Source organism: Stegodyphus dumicola, chromosome 6 (genome assembly GCF_044657685.1).
Source record: "Stegodyphus dumicola isolate Sdum_Otavi_A_Nest chromosome 6, ASM4465768v1".
Classification (NCBI taxonomy): Eukaryota; Metazoa; Arthropoda; class Arachnida; order Araneae; family Eresidae; genus Stegodyphus; species Stegodyphus dumicola.
In genome coordinates, this window is record NC_140773.1 from 225,882,910 (window position 1) to 225,897,726 (window position 14,817).

The window sequence follows — 14,817 nt, forward strand, 5'->3', positions numbered from 1 at the left end:
TGATAATGTTTCTGTTGGATAGAAAGAAATTCTCTGCTAGTTGAAACTGTGGAATGTTACATAACATAGTTGGAGTTTAATTTGGGAATTATTAATTCATATTAAAGCAAGAATATCATAAAATATGTAAGAAATATAATAAAAAATGTATATAATAGTAATTACACTGGACTATATATTTTCAATATATCTATATTCAACTTTTAAACTCAGGACATATTATTGAGTATGCATTAAAAATTTCATCCCTTTCGCATCATAGAGCTAAAACTCTCCAAAATTTTCGAAATTTAATTTAAATTAGCCATGTTACTTGTAATTATTAATATCTCTATGCAAATCATTCAATAATTTAGATAATAGAGTATAAATAAAATATGTAGAATCTAAACGAAATTATATTAATAAAATACGTAGAATCTAAACCATTATAAAAATATGTAGAATCTAAACGAAACATAATTTCGATTAATTAATGTGGGGTATGATTGCACAAATTTCTACAAAATCAATAAAAAAAGAAAGACTGAAGATCTGAAAACCTACAGATTTTATACTGCGCCCAAAGTGACTTTTTTAACGTTGTGTTAACTTTATTTATTAAATAATATCATGTTCTTCGCATTTAAACCATAAAATTCAATTCAACAGCAGTATCATAACGTATTTAAAAGAGCATGTCTTTAGAATTTCCGATACTTAATTTCGCAAGCTGGAGTTTTTTTTTTCCTCGCTTTGAAATCGTTGAGTTTTTTTAATCAAAAACTCGTAAATGTATTACAAAATATGAAATAGATAATAAAACAAATTCCAAATTTGGGCTTCTAGATGCCCATATTCGGGTGGAGACGTACGTTATTCAAAATTTGATAGCTCTCGTAACCCTGCTTAGTTAGGTATTGGTAATGTCTATAACCCTTTTTGTCGGGTGATAAAACACATAAACTTGAAAGGCACATTTGAAAATGGTGATAATAAATAAATACATGAAGAGCAAAGTCTCTGCTTTGCAAAAATTTGAGGAAACAGAGTGATTCAACGCAAAATGCCAAAACGAAATTAGTAGCCCCTCTGAGCAAATTTCCACTTTCAGCTAATAAATCCTATCTACTCTTGTTACCGCAAAAAATGGCAAACAATTGGAACATACGTTTTTGGATTACGACCGTTCGATCATAAGTAAGTAATTTTGGCAATAATTTATATAACGAAGATCAAAACATTCTATACTATTAAAATCTGTGCGCGTCTGTTTGTTTATTTGTTCGTTCGTTTGTTTGTTTGTTTTCAACATCATCTCCTCTGGAACGGCGAGAATTGAGTTTCAAAGGATGTAACCCCCCCCCCCCGTATTCCGAAAATTCGAGGGAAGCCATTTCGACCATATTGCATTTTCGTGCGACTTTAATCATCCGAGATACTAATTAAAAACTCTAAAACCGACTAATTTTCTGTCGGTCTCATTTTTCCAAATGGCAACAGTCGCGCGTACTGAAAATAAAAATGCTTTATTTCGAATAATGTTGCAACTGCTCGCTTTCAAATCACAGAGTTTGTTAATATTGTTATAATATTTGTTAATATTATGTATAAAAAATTGTATATTTTATAAATGAAAGCTATTTATATGCTATTACATTTGCATGTAAAGTGTGAGCAATAAGCATTGTGGAAAATTTTATCATCGATATTACATATATAAAGTTTAATTATTACTCATTATACTGAAAAACTGCAGAGTATTAACTAATGTGTATAATTAAAGAAAATTATATGTATTGGTTTTGAAATTTTTTGATAGTAAGCTACGTAGATTATAAATTTTATAAATTAAAAACATTTTATACAATTCTGAAATACTTAAAACATTTTAAAGTAATTTTGTAGTAACTTTTTTAGTGTATGATTAAATTTCATTTTTTATTTGACCTAATTATGAGCTGAATTCAGAACTGCATTCATTACATTACACTTATGTTTGTACGAATTAAAAATTCTGAAAAAGCTAATTTTTCAACAAAAAAAATTATTTTTGAATGGATTGTTTGCATGTAAATCTCGCTAGTATATTATTAAATCTAACAAACTAAAACTTCCGATGATTACTACGTTGTGGTTCTGCTACGTATTTATTAAAATTTAAGCAGCGCCCTCAAAGGAGAACCCTATTCTCTGAAGGAATCTTCTCTTCTTGAACGGGCGGGACTTTGTTCACATCCCTCATGTTTAATCGATGGGCGACGACATTCACCTCCTCAACACCTTCCGTCATCAAAGGAAAATTGCCGAGATTCCTTCCCCCCTTTTATCACACGCTGCGTCTAAACAGTAATTTGCAACTCAGGGGGAACTACAAGTAAAACGAGGATTGGTATGTTTAGCTGCTTGTTCCTCAAATACCACTTTGCAAGTGACACGTCTGATTCAGCCTTCCTTAGAAGGGATCGTAGCCATCAGAAACGGGCCACAGTTTTGGATATTTTATAGAAATGAAAATTAATTTTAAATAAAGGGCATACTTAATACAGAGGCAAGCATTTTGAAAGTTTAAGAATTTTATTAATCATTTTCAGGAAGTTATTATAATGCAGATGGAACAGCGAAACCGGAATGTTCCATCATATGAATCTCTGCTGTGTATCACATCCGATCATATGTAGCATCATACCTATGCTGTGTTCCGTCAGATGTGTATGTGCCGTTTTATATACATATATAATTTTGGAAGCACTGCATTCGGAGTTAGTTCCACGCACTTTTTCTGAAGAATTTCCAAAATGAAGTAAGCACCCTATTTGAATACTCGATGATATCTAAATTTAAGAACGATGAACTTGCAGATACTTTTACCATTGGAGTTCTAGGCAGCAGGTATGCATCCTGTCCGATTAATAAATGCCATGATGTAAAATGAACGATTTGTAGTATGGAGGTGGCGTAAAAGATGAGCAGCGAAAGAAACTTGGAAAACATGTCCGCATTCAAGATAACATTATTATTGAAGAAAGCAAGTCGGGATTCGCAATATTTGGTTCACATACGGACGAGCGTCTTATGCGCTCTCCATTTTTGTTACATTAGCACATACTACTTGAACAACGAAGGTAGCCGCAAAGCGTCTGGCCAGAAGAAAAGCTTAAGTGAAACCGTCTTAACGGATGGAAGCATAAGCCAGAAGAGAGTGAGTGCAGTAGTAAAGCAGAGGAAGAAGGGAGCGGGAGGCAAAAGTTTCAGTTTTGAGTTTTGGTTTACAATTAGGTGATTGGTCGAGAGAAATCTGCATTAAGGGTTACGTAAGATCGCTTGATTAATTTGAATGACGCAGTTTAGATTTAAGCGCTAATTTTAGGACAGATAGGTGATGTTCCCAAATGAAATAAAAAGTAAAAGAGGTTATAGTGAATTAAATTTAGAAGTTTGCTTTTATATTTTTTATCTTACATATATACATGTAAGCCAATAATTTAAAATTAGGAAACTTTTCATATACCATCTCCAAGGAACAAAAATTAAATTAAAACAATGAATATTAAAAACCTTTTAGTCAATATTTTAATTAGCTTTTTAAAATAGTATTTTCTAAACCTGTATTGCTTTAAAGAATAAAAATACGTAAAGGAAATCCTTAATCGAAAAAAGAAATCAAAGGTTATTTTTTAAAAGTATCTATCAGTTTGTTTATCCCTCTTTCTATCTATCTATCTATCTATCTCTATATATGTATGTATGTGATAATTTAATGCGTAGGATTAATGGGGTATTTTAACAGCAGCTTGCAGTCTCAGATGGCTGAGTGGAAAGATAAAAAGATGACGCTGACAAAAATTCATTTTGAAGACGTCCCAATCTAAGATTATGCTAAGTCTGATGTAAAAGTGCAACTAATTTGTGATTGATTAATTTTAGGTTTTTATGTAACATGGAAGGATCTCGAATTTGGAAGAACAGATGAACTCAGGGGAGAGCACCAAATCTAGAATAGTTAATTTTGAGGTCGCCAATTAATCTTAAAGCATCATATTTTGTTATACCCTACATATTTATATATCCGTGTATGTACGCATATATATATATATATATGTGTGTGTGTGTGTGTGTGTGTGTGTAAACTATAAAATAATACGATAATAAATATACCAAATGTCTAAAATATAACAAAATACGAAAATGAGTAATGTTCAGGATAAAATCTTAAGTCAAACTGAGTTAGTTTTGGTTCTCAATGCATTTTGATTGGATAATTAATACTGATGTAAAATTACTATTGGCTGTTTGAGTTTTAGTTCCATTTACATCATCAGAAGTAAGTAAAAATCATATGACATAGATCAATCTCGAAATGACACAGTGCAAATAGAAGTTACTATTTTTAGAATATAAAGGAAAATTAATTTACGCGTAATTTAATATTTTATGTATTCTTTATTTTTCTCCTATATGTGTGTGTGATGAATAAAACGAAAATCAGTTATAAAATTGATAGCAGTGATGAATGAAACTAAACTCGTGCATAAAATTGAGAGCAATTCCATTAGTACTACAGAAAAATGATAGTTTGGCGATAGTTTTTAACTTGTTTTTTAGCTCAAAGAGGCCTTAGCCCAGAAGGGCTATTAGTTTAGAAACTTCATTTTGCGTTGACTCATTTAAATACGATTTACCTCTTTTAAAACTGTTGCCACCAAATATCATCGCCCTGTATTATATTTAAAGAAACTAAGCAATGAAGAAGTGTATGAATGCATGCCTGTTTCTTACACTGTGAAGAATCAACGGTGGCGAGTTTGAAGTCCGAGTTTACATCACTTTCATTTCCATTAAAAACGAACATAATCAGAAAATCCATAATGAAGCTAATTATTTCGCAGCAGAATGTAAATTTTTTCAAAGTTTTGGAGACACAGATTTCGCTATTTTTTTATTCGTACCTCTGTTAAAATTGAATAAATTCAGTTACTAATTTTTTAGCTAAGATTGGATTATTTAATTATGGAAAAGCAAACGAGGGCTATCTGCCTAAATGGAGGGATGCCTTCGTGGGGGACGTTTTAAGGGAAACTCGCACGTATGCACGTTACACATGGGGAAAACCACGAAACCGCCCATGAAGCCAGCCCGTTCGCGGGATTCGAACCTCGGACCGAACTACCATTGTTCAACGTCTACCGCTCGGCCGCTGGTGGGCTCTTTGAGCTAAGAATAATAGCTTTGTTTGGGAATAAATTTATATGTTAACAGTCTTTCTTCATAATAGAAAATTGGTAAATCTCATTACAATTGACGTATTAAACATTTGCATTTCTTGATGAAGATATTTTTAACAAGTAAAGCTACAGAAAGAACTAAAGAAGTTTAAAATTTTTTACATACGAAGCTATATTTTTTTGTTTATGCGTCGAAGAAAAATTAAGTAAATAACAGAAATAGTCTAAATTGCTTTATTTTTAGTTTAACAAATTAAGGCTTCATTAAACATGTTAAAACTACGGCTTTGCTTTAGTATAGCCCACTCAGAATTTTAACCAAAAAATATCACCAAGCATGGCGATAAAAGAGAGGATGTGGCAACCAACACTGGTGTACCAGTATGTGGTAACCCCTGTTTATTCAATTTCAATACAAATTACCGAGATATCCATTTACTCAAAGACCCCATCTATAGTGTCCTCCCAGACCCAGATCCAACATTCCATTCTACCTTCAAGCGCCTCCAGTGGCATCTACCTTACGACAGCCTTACTTTACTTTTCCGGCACAGCTTCCTCTTAAAATTAGTCTCGCGTTGCATTGCACAGGGTAATACAACAATTTTAATTATAATTGTACTAAAATTAACTATCTAAATACAAAATTCGTAACCCATTATTTAACGCTGAGATATTGTGGAGAATATTATTTTGGAGATACGATGTTTGGCTAATTTGAAGGTGAGAATTTTGCATTTAGTTATGGCTTGCTCTAAACCTGCTGTTAGTGATGCTGTAATTAAAAATCAAGAGATATTAAAGGAAAATTTAAGGTGAGAGTTTTCAAACAAACGTAAAAGTTTGGGAAAGCCGGGCATTCCAAACAGATATTTTTTGTATGAATTAACAAAAGAGTGTGAACTTTTAGAGGATTTTTGATGGATTGTAGATTATTGAAGGATAGAGTTTGTTGTGAAAAATGTTAAGATACCATACAGGCTATTAGTCAGAAAAGTCATCGAATGGTATTATTTGGAGATGCAAGAAGTGTAGGATGCTGAGAAATCGATTCTTGGTTCGCATGTAGTAAGCTTAATTTACAGCTAATTAATTCTTAATTACAGAATTATTTTTAAGGGCAAAATATCTGAAGGTTATCGGCATTGTTTTCAAAATTACATCCTTTTAACTCTAATCATTTTCCTTAATCATTGCTTAATATTTTTTTTTAATTTTAAAATCGTGTATAATAGTGGTAAATTTATTTCAATTATCCACGATTTCTGGTGAAAATGAGATGGCCGCCATTTTTGAAACACTGAGTTTCGTCGAAAATCTTGCTGGTAATCATTTTTCAGGACACGGTATTTGGCGCCAAAAAATTCGCCAATGTTGAAGGTGGAGTTTCAAAACTATTTTAAATAAATCAGAATGGCATTTATTTAAAATATTTCTAACATTTGCGTTAAAAAGTTCTAACGAACAAAAACGTCTTGCAGTTACCAAACTTTAGATTTCGGGTAGAAAATAAATATAAATTTGAATGTTTTCGGCGATTATTACTGTTTATTTGTGATATGAAAACTATGTATTCAAAATAATTAAAATTTGTTCAAAAGATCTTTATTTTGTTAACAAAGAAATTTTATTTTGTTAAAAAGTAAGCCTGGCCGTCAGATATTTTCAAAATGTGAATTCTGCCCGCATAGAATTCCTGACTTTAAAGAATTTTACTATGAAAAGAATATAATTTAAATATTCATAGATAACGCATATTCTTACACCCTAGCAGTAAGAGACATGGCTGAATCATGTATTCCAAAACGTCTTTCAGGCAGAACAATTTTTCAGTCTGAGACTATTCCGTTATTTTATAGAATCAAAAATACACGATTTTACTATAGCTAATTTGGCAGCAATTGGTAAGCTATATCTAGCTTTTCCAAAGTTTTCTAAGTTTTATAACTTTAAAAAATCTATATACTAGATTTTGTACTTGCTAAATATTCCTCTTATAATACGAATGGGTAGTGTAAATTTTAAGATTTTAATGGCAAGAGCGTTCTATTAGCCCAATGATAGACTTTAAATTTCGAGATAGAAAGACGCTTAATTTACTCATATGAGTTTTGATTAAGATTTGCTGACTATCTTATACTTTTTATTTCCTTGTACAATGTAAAAGTATTGTAATTGCGAAAAATTTCGAGTACCATATTTCAACGAAAATATCTATTTTGACCGCTATCGATTGTAATTTAACGATGTTTTTGCATGGTACCTGCATGTAAAGACAGGATAAAGGTTTATTTTCCCCAAAAATGGATTAAATATTGATTTAAAATGGATTCAAAAGATATTTGTTGTGACGTCTGTACGTACGTATATATTTGTCTCTCTTACATTGCCTGACATCTGTACGTAAAGACAGAATAAAGCACTCTTCTTCAACAAATGAATTATAAAACTTATTTAAAATGTTATAAGGTATTTCTCTCGCTTTTCTAGCGTGCCTCCGTAGTGTACTGGTTCTGCACGCTGGGCCGGTATTCCAGAAGTATGTGGTTCGATTCCCGTTTGCGAATTTTTCATCTTGGCTGCTTCCAAAAATACCTAATGTCTCTACAATGGAACCAGAAGGGATTTCTTCGTGGCGTCTGTACGTACGTATGTATGTATCTTCCATAACTCAAAAACGAATAGCTCAGATCATTGAAATTTTGTATGTGAGACTGCTAATGACATGCAGATTGCACCTCCGTTTTTGGTTTCAATCGGTCTCACCAAAAGTATATAAATATATCCACTCTGTTACCCGGCTAAGTGAGCTAAGATTTTTATTCTTTAGTTTTTATGTCTTTAGTTATTCTGCATGCAATAGTTTCAGAATTACAAAGAATTTAAAAGTTTTTTTAAGTGCGACTAAGCCTAACCGAGCAGCCATTTTTTTACATTTCAAACTTAATACAATAGTGAATTAAGTCAGTTGGAGCACCAATTTCAGTGTCTTTTTACCCAGTGTGACAAAAGTGAATTAAGTCAGTTTCTGCACCTTCAGTGTCTTTTTGCCCAGTGTGACCAAACGTAAACTTTTAGTTTTGTGCACCTAAAAATCTGCCTTCTTCCCCGATGGACGAATTGCTAGGTTTTGGGTAGAAGCTCTAATTTTAGTTGTAGAAATTGTATTTTTAACTCTTTTAACTGTATTTGGTGTTTTATGTTTCTCTATATTTTTCAATTTTTTATGAAGATTGTTGGATTTTTGTGTATTTTTACCTTGCCGCGAAGTGAGAACTGAATTGTCTGAACGAGTAATATATCTCTAATGAAATTGGAGGAAATAAGTTTAAAAGAAGTGCAGCAAAAATGTGTATAATTTAATAAGCCGTACAAGGAAGTTTCTACATCACATTTTTAATGATTAGAATTCTTGAATCATGCCCTGTAATTTTCTAGAGATAAATTTGTTTCATTATCATTTATGACAGTCATTTGCTATGCAATATTTAAGCTCTTATAAACTCTTGCCTTATACATAATACTATTTTTAGGACCTATTTTTGTCCTTGGTTTTGTCACCACTGAACGAGACAGAAAATAATTGCATTTTTACTTATTTTAATTGACCGAAATAACATTTTAAAATATATTTTTTATGGAAAATCTGCTTTCATAAAGTCTCATTAAGATTTCTAATAACTTTCTTCCATGTCATTTTCGACAGGCAACAACTGATTTAAAAATATTTCAAAAACTGTGTAATCATATAGCTTTCCACAAATTCTTTCGCATGTAGAAACTGAATTACAGCTTCGTGCAAATATCGCTGTTTTAATTTGTGTTAACTTTGATCTTTCTCTTTTCCCCTTGAGTATGTTTTGAAAACGTGGATAGGTTTTCTTTTTCTTAAAACGCATTAATAAAGTCATGAACTGATTAATTTCCTCTCAGTTCTCTTTTTTACAAAGATTAACGACTTTTGTATTGAACAATTCTTTGTACAGGAAGAGTAATGCCTTTAATGAGATTTTTAGTTGCAGAGCGCAGTATAATGAGCATCTTGGATGGGTTATTTATTGCGGGAATTCTCATTGTAACATGAAACTTCATTTTTATTCTCATTGTCTTACGTGAGTCGTTAGAATCTGAGCATAACTCGATACATGTTTAAAGACTTTTGTAAAATTAAATTAAATTAGAATTATTTCTTATTGAATTGACATTTAAATTTAATGTGGGAAAAATTTTAAGTCATTCTGAAATATGATGTATTTGCTTTCTTATGCAAAATTTATCAGTTTTAAATTTATTATTATTTCTAATTGCTGAATATTTTTTTTTTCGAAATGTTCTGTAACTATCAAATTTTATCAAAGGAAATATTCCAGTTAATATAAAGTACTTTCTCCTTCCTTTCTGCATGTCATCGCAGTGTAACGGTTAGCACACTCGGCGCGTATTCGAGAGGTCCAAGTTCGAGCCTCGGTGAGGACATTTTTTCCTCTTTTCTGCACGCCTTCGTGGTGTAACTGTTGACACACTCGGCGCGAATTCGAGAGGTCCAGGTTCGAGTCCTAGTGAGGGCATTGCTCATTTTTCACGTCTCCTCTCTCAAAAATCCTATCTACTCTACAAGTTACAAAATTCGTATAAAATATGCTGTTTTAACGATATTTAATTTATACAAAATTACCTAAAAATTAATAAGAAAGATTATCATTTCTTTGTTATAGCAGTCATATTTATATCGATATATGTAGCTTTTATCAAATATCAAATTTGTGTATACATTTTCTTAAAGAAATAAGTCTGTTATTTCACAGAACAAAAGGAATTACGGTACTTACGTACTATCGCAACCATCTCGGTAGAAGTAGCCAAATTTTTAGAAATTATTAGTCTCTGATAATCATGCGCATAAACATTCTTCCGGTAACCATGCTCATGGCAATCGTTTCAGTCAAGCAACGCCGCGGTTTTAATACGAGTTCTGTTTTGTTGTATTATAAGTTTTAAAGGTTTTTATACATAGATCGTGAATTTTTTGTCTTAAACTTAGTTTCAAAATATGATTTTGTGAAATTCGCCGGCAATGGAAAAAACTATGTTAAAATTTGGGCAGTAATACGGAATTTTACTGAAAATTTTCTAAACGGAAGAACGAGTACATGCTTTTTCTGATAGCAGCTGCTGTCGAAGATTGCACGAAACCTAATCTCCATAATTCTAGCATGTGATTTTTAAAAGAAAACAGATCGCTGTGTAACTTCGGAAGAAGAATAACGAAAAAAAGATTCGAAAAGGAATCAAATGTTTTATTTTTTATGGTATGGCATAATCCTTTCTTAATAATTCAAATTTGTATTTTAAATTGCTAAAGTATGTTTTCTTTTCCTATGTTGATGCTGTTTACCAAACGTTCTATAAATATCGATAGTTTGGGAATCTTTCTAAAATAGAAAGCCTGAATGCCTCCAACATGCACATGCTAGGTAACATTTCGTCTGGGGCCCCCCCCAGCGGCCGAGCGGTAAAGTCGCTGAACACTGGTATTTCGGTCCGAGGCTCGAATCCTGCAAACGGGCTGGCTGCATGGGTGTTTTCGTGGTTTCCCCAGTAACGTGTATATGAGCCAGTTTACCTTAGAAAGTCCTCCACGAAGGCATCCCTCCTCTTAGGCAGATAGCCCTAGTGTGCTTTGCCATAATTAAATACATCACATTACATCACATTTTCGTCTGTAAAAAAATCGCCAAATTGCGCCAAGATGGTTACGATAGTACGTAAGTACCAGAATTACAATTCATTTTTAGGATTATTTTGTGCCGAAGTATACAGTGCGGGGCTTTAAAAGCATCTTTTACTAATTACAATAATGATGCAAAAGTTTATATATAATATCATTCAGTGTATCACACATTAAATTAACAGTGAAACACCTAAATAATTTAATTAATTTGAATGGAATGAATACTGTAATATGGTTAATTAATTTAATTGATAGTATAACTGGTACGCCATAAACTGAATGAATCATATATGTTTGACGTTACGCCAGATGGAATGGGATTTTGAGACATATGAGAATCAGCAATTCGCCAGTCTGTCTAGATAAGAAATCTAAGAATATATCTCATATAGATTGGCAGCACCTTGGTATATTCTCAAGTCTAGGGAATAATAAATATTTCGATAATATAAAAATGGCAACACAAAGATATATGCATTTCTAGCATCAAATAACTTATGAATAATCAACATGTTACGAAATTTATAATATGAGTGTCTTGTTTTAAGAACATAAATCAAATGTTTAATATCACTTCATGAATAAACTTCTACTTCTGTCGCAAAATCCAGTGAAACTTTTGTAAAGTTTTACAATTTGAAGTTTAATGCAGAAGGCACACTCCACACACAAAAAAAGGGGGGGCTAGTTCTATATCGCTGTTTCTACCGGCGCGTTAGATGAAATTTAATTTACGTTTCTTCTTCATGTCTTGAAAGCGCGACTTGATATATATATATATACACACAGGAATTTAGACACAAAATCTGAATTAATTAAAGTATCTAAACAGACACATTTAAAATCAGCATAGAAATGTTAACAAATCATTTGACTCCGCTGATTTTTCCAAAATAATCATTGATGCCTTTAATTTACTTACTTCTCTTCCCTTAGCACTGAATCAAGATGCCATAGTATACCTTATTTTCATTTGCGTCTATGGAAACTGTCTGGAGAAATTCGCGAGGTGTCAGTAGCACATTGCTCATCCTTGCAAAAGGCAGACACAACCAAAGCAATAAAAAATTATTTTCATTTCCTGTGCGCAACCACCGATGGTTTTATGGCTGAAGTTTAGTTTTAGATCTTTTCTGACTTAATAGACTTCAGCTGTAATTGTTTTTAATGCCTATAGTTTGCTTTTGCTACTGCAGTGAATTATCGTTAGTTTTGTTACTGCAGTAAAGTGTTTTATTTCTTCATTATAAAAGATATTTTTTCCGCGTATTTACAGCTTCGAGAAAGGAACTTCGTGTAAAGATTAAGAAAATTAGTCAAAACAGAGAGTCAAAGACACATATCTTTTTTACTTCCTTGTACGACGTAAAGGAAGTATTGTAATCACCAAAAAATTCCGGCTACCATATTTCAATGAAAAATTTTGACCGCTATCGAATGCAATTTAACGATGTTTTTGCCTAACATATGTACGTGAGGAGAGAATAAAGGACTGTTCCCCCAAATGAATTATAAAACTTATTTATAATGGATTCAGAAGAAATTTTTTCGTGGCGTCTGTACGTACGTATGTATGTATCTCGCATGACTCAAACCTCAGAACGTTGAAACTGTATATATATAGGATTGCTATATTATGTAGTTGTGCACTTCTCGTTTCGTTTGAAATCCGTCGCACCAAACGTATATAAATGTATATATATTTATACATAACCACTCTGTTAATCGGCTCAATGAGCTCAGATTTTTTTTCGTTTTATATGTTGGTAAATTCGGCATTTTTTGCTTTAAAAATGTTTGAATTATCTTGCTTTTATCTTCCAGTTAAGGTTTTTATGCCTTTAGTTAATTTGCATGCAATAGTTATAGAATTAACAAAAATTTAAATGTGTGGTAAGCCTAATATTTTTTAAGCATAGCTGCCATATTTGTTTACATTTGAATGTTAGCAGAATAGAGGATTTTTTACCAGTCTAGAGAAACTAAGCAACAACAAAAAGTACGTCTTCTTTTATTATTGAGAATTAAATCACGCTTGATCTATTCTGTAATTATCATTTAAGTTACGAAATTTTCCCATATATTGACTCAGCATACCGTCCACACATACCGTAAGTTTATTTCTACGCCTTCAGTTATCAACAGTTTAAAAGTCGCTTAATTGCGGCTGAGCCTAATATTTGGTTTCACCGTAGCAGAAATATTTGTTTACATCTGAAACTTAGCAGAATAGTGAATTAAGTCTTTTAGCACCTTCCGTGACTTTTTGCCGAGTGGCACCAAAACTAAACTTTCAGTTTTGTGCTCCGAAATATATGTCTTCTTGCCGCTGGCCGAATTGCTTGTTTTTGCGTAGAAACTGTAATTTTAATTGTAAAAGATTGTGCTTTTAATTGTTTTAACTGTATTTGGTGTTTTATATTTTCTATATCTTTCAATTTTAATGAAGTTATTTTGAGATTTTACGCATTTTTCCTTGCCGCGAAGTGAGAACTGAATTAATTTAATGAGAAAGATATCTGTAATGAAATTCGAGGAAATAACTTTAAATGAAATGCAAGAAAAATGCGTATAATTGAATATTCCGTACAAGGAAGTCAGGTGGTTTACAAATCAGATTTTTTGTAGAAACTCTTGAATATATGGGAAGTCCATTTGCTTGAAGCTGATTCTTTCCCTGAAAGCGAAATTCATATCTTCTACTGCTTTCTTCTCGCAGTCAATGATTTTAGCATCAAAATATATTCGCCCTTCCGCCGTCTAAAACTTTAAGGCTTTAGAAATGCTTTGCTTTAGGTCTAGATTTCAACGTTCGGGGGACATACTCGAGAACGTAATTCTGAAGTTCACATCGGTATCGGAACCACGAGAGGGATTTCATGCAGGAACCAATGGCCTTTATCTCCAGCATTTGTGACATTGGTTATTTAAAAGCTATTTTCGCATTTGTTTCGAAGCTTCAGCGTGTATTTATATGCCTTTCAGCTTCTTTCTACCAGATAATAAAACTACCACAATTACATATATTTGATTTATTTATCATTGGAAAATTTTCACGATGTTTTAATTATTTTGCAGAGGAATCTGAACGACAAGAAACTTCCAGCTATCTTGCCTTAAGCGCCGCAAAGCCAGTGATATAGCAGAAAATGCTACTGGAAGTTCATTGGTCCGTTCTAGATCCCCTTCTTTGGCTAAGATACCGATGCGCACTTACGAATGCTTCCCGAGAATCGTTGTGTGCAATAGCTTTCTAAAAATTTGAATGGGAGAGTTTCTGATATAGCAGGTAAGAAATTTACGTACTGTTAAATATTGTTGATTCGTAAAAGTGAAGACTCTAACTATTGAATAACTTTTTAGAGTGTTGAAACTAAGTTTTTTATATTACAGACAAATGTATCAAGTTCGTTTTTTGGGTGTTTATTGCTGTTTCGCAGAATCGCTTCTTACACGAAAGGGCTTAATGTACTTACGCATACAAAACACAAAGAAGAAAGTGTACCAAAAAGACAGCAATTGTACAACTAGGTTGAATCGTCGATATTGAAGAAAAACATATCTCAAAACGTCATGCTCTGTGAGAAACGTGAAGAGTAGAATGAAGTAAACTACTTTAAGACCTTGCAACTGTACTTCACTGTATAAACAAAGTATATGCAAAGAAACTACTTTTACAGTCGTACAGGCAAAAATGTGGGCAGGGTTTCTTAAGCCTGTCCCAATATTTTAACATCCAGGCAATATTAAGCAAGTGCATTATCTCTCTTAGTCTTCCAGCATGCGCGTATGCGCATAATTTGCTACAATTACATGCGCGTATGCGCAAAATTGCAATGGACATTTTTTATATATCGAAGCTGAGACGTCTGAAGGTCATTT

At 32.5% G+C, this 14,817-nt stretch overlaps 1 long non-coding RNA gene across 1 annotated transcript in view; it reads left to right on the forward strand.

Moving 5' to 3' along the window:
- LOC146996977 (uncharacterized) overlaps window positions 1-14,218 on the forward strand; it is a 108,325-nt gene extending 94,107 nt beyond the window's left edge. Inside the window, exon 3 of the long non-coding RNA XR_015041511.1 lies at window positions 14,014-14,218. This is a non-coding gene — a long non-coding RNA (uncharacterized LOC146996977). The remainder of the gene's footprint in view (window positions 1-14,013) is intronic.
- Window positions 14,219-14,817: the final 599 nt, after the last annotated feature.